The following is a 2,453-nucleotide window of genomic DNA, read 5'->3' on the forward strand; positions in this document are numbered from 1 at the left end:
TCACGTAAGACCAGTCAGATATAAACAATAGAGAAGAAGTTTCCATCTTGCCTGAGTTAGCGAAGACCAGGAAACAGGCAGTGGCTTAAGAGAGTTAGTCGAACCAGTTAGTGAGTGTTGGTCCTACCCAGTCAAGTGCCTAGTCATTCAGTTCTCGCTATTGCGAACGACTGGTTGTTCCCATTCCATCTTCAAAAAGGAAAGCTCAGCTGAAATCCCTTCATTGATTTAGAAATTCAAATTGATAAGGGTCACTCGGCGGCCGGGGAAGACTCCTAACAATATACCAACCTTTAGATCAGGGGTGCAGACTGTATGCTTACAGCTTAACCTGGAATGGGAAAATAGAGATCCTAGGCAGCGCTGTTCTGACTAACACTAGAAGGCTCTAGCGATAGCACTAACACTAGAGGGCTTAAACCACACTGAACCTGCTTCTATACTTGCTGATGATCATGTTGATTCTGCTTGAACCTAGCATATAAAGTCCCTATTTCTCGCCATGATAGCCCTTGATTGTGGTTTCTAGTTAGAAAAACCTATATGTCTCTTTCTTAATTAGGAGCAGACAACAAAAAGAAGACCTGGTCATATATATATTCTTAACCGCCAATACCAACACCACCTCTCCTATCCTAGCTAATATACCTGATTCTATCTGTTGTATATTCTAACTTGGTTCTGGGTACTTGGTAATCAAGAGGAATCTAATTTGCAGTCTGGAACTTGTAATCAGATCTCACCATAAATTCTATTTCTTAGATTTTGAGCCCCAATTCAATTGGATATTATGTAATATTTAGATGCCACTAAGAAGTCATATATCAATATCTGAATTTTGATGGCCTTGTCTGCAGAATTATTCCTACATCACCAAATCTCTAGGTAAGGCTCCGTTGATGGTTCACATCTTCCAAGCATGAAGCAATCAACCAGATAAAATAGTCTCGTGTCAAGGTGAAAGTGGGTCCCTACCTGCCTATTTGAACATACGTGGGTTCCTCCAAATACATCGATGATTACGAAGTTCCTTATGTGCGGTAACTGCATGAATCGCAAGTGTCTTCTGCATTGCAGGTGTCAAGTAGCACAAAATCCAGTTGTTAATGCTCTCCTCCTTCGGTTAGTTAAAAGCTAGTCATTATCCTGAAAGAAAGCAATAAGGAGAAGCCTAAATAGAAAAAAATTTGAATGACAGCGCAACGTATAACCATTATTCTCCTATACGACTTCAAATAAGAGGAGGAGTAGCAGGCAAAGAATACCTTCCAGACCTAGCACCGGGAGCTCTAAGTGAAGAAAGAAACCATAATAACTCTGTCCCTTAGCAAGCGAGCGAGCTAGTACACTTGGAGCAAGCGATTCGAGCTAGTACACTTGGAGCAAGCGATTCGAGCTAGTACACTTGGAGCAAGCGATTCCTGTAGAGTGGGCCGCAGGGCCGATATAGAGCAGGTTATTGTGGCGTTCGTTGTTCTGCCCATGGCAAAGTCTCTTGAAATTCTGCACCCGTAAGGGTTTGGGGTTTTTTAAGCGTGTTTGATTTTATGTTAGGCTCTCACATAAACTGGCTGAGCGTTCCTTGATCATCTCCTTTGTACCTTGTGCAACGATCTATCAGTAGTCATGCCGAGTTGTCTCAGAACCAAATTATTGAACAGATTGTAATGAATTTCTTTACCAATTGCTTGCATATAATATTGGAGTCGAGGATATTGGCCATCTCTTCTTCGTCGTCGATGGGAAAACCCTCATGTTTCAATTACAACCCTTTCGAGAGTCGAGCGAAAAAGATGGATTCTCAATGCCAGTGGCCAGCAATTTGAATTTGCAATTCCCTGCATTCAGAACAGATACCGGATTGGGAACAGATACCGGATTGGGAACAGATACCAGATTGGGAAACAGATTTGAAGATTGGGTAGCTCAGGTGGTTCTTGTTAAAAAACCCAACAAGAAATTATGGTTGTGTCCTGCAACGCAACCAGGTGTACGGAAGGTAGGAAGAGGAAGAATAAGATCGCTGGTAGGAAGAGGAAGAAGACCGACGGGTAGGAAGAGGAAGAAGACCGATTCGACGATAATTCCCCTACAACACGAGTTAAAGCCTTCCAAATCGAGACAGAGAGGTACTGTGTCATATATCTATAATTTATCTAGCTGCCTGTGTGAGTTTAATAAGCAGCTAATCGAGTTGAATCAACAGTTATGGAAGCAAAGTAAGCCGTGGAAGTAGCGGTGGCATTTGAACCGAAACCAGCAGCATCTGTAGCGAAGGAGCCAGTTCCAGCAATAGCAAAAGCCGATAAGCCAGCGAAAGAAGTAAAGCCAGCGAATGTCCCACATCATAGCCAGCGAAATCCAACAACAACAAAAGCTAGCAATCCAGCAAAAGAAATATGAGGTACCTTTCAATTTCTCAGCAAAAGAAATATGAGGTACCTTTCAATTTC

The 2,453-nt window shown here is 42.3% G+C and overlaps 1 long non-coding RNA gene across 1 annotated transcript; it reads right to left on the reverse strand.

The window, feature by feature from the left end:
• Positions 1-546: 546 nt before the first annotated feature.
• LOC149161951 (uncharacterized) lies at positions 547-2,233 on the reverse strand. The gene is made up of 2 exons (XR_016261894.1): positions 1,266-2,233; positions 547-1,146 (listed from the first exon to the last, which is right to left on the reverse strand). It is a non-coding gene; the product is annotated as an uncharacterized LOC149161951 (long non-coding RNA).
• Between the last annotated feature and the right edge of the window lie 220 nt (positions 2,234-2,453).

The sequence above is a fragment of the Pinus tabuliformis genome, chromosome 5_2 (assembly GCF_031772625.1).
Source record: "Pinus tabuliformis cultivar Carrire ecotype Pingquan chromosome 5_2, CPIR1, whole genome shotgun sequence".
Classification (NCBI taxonomy): domain Eukaryota; kingdom Viridiplantae; phylum Streptophyta; class Pinopsida; order Pinales; family Pinaceae; genus Pinus; species Pinus tabuliformis.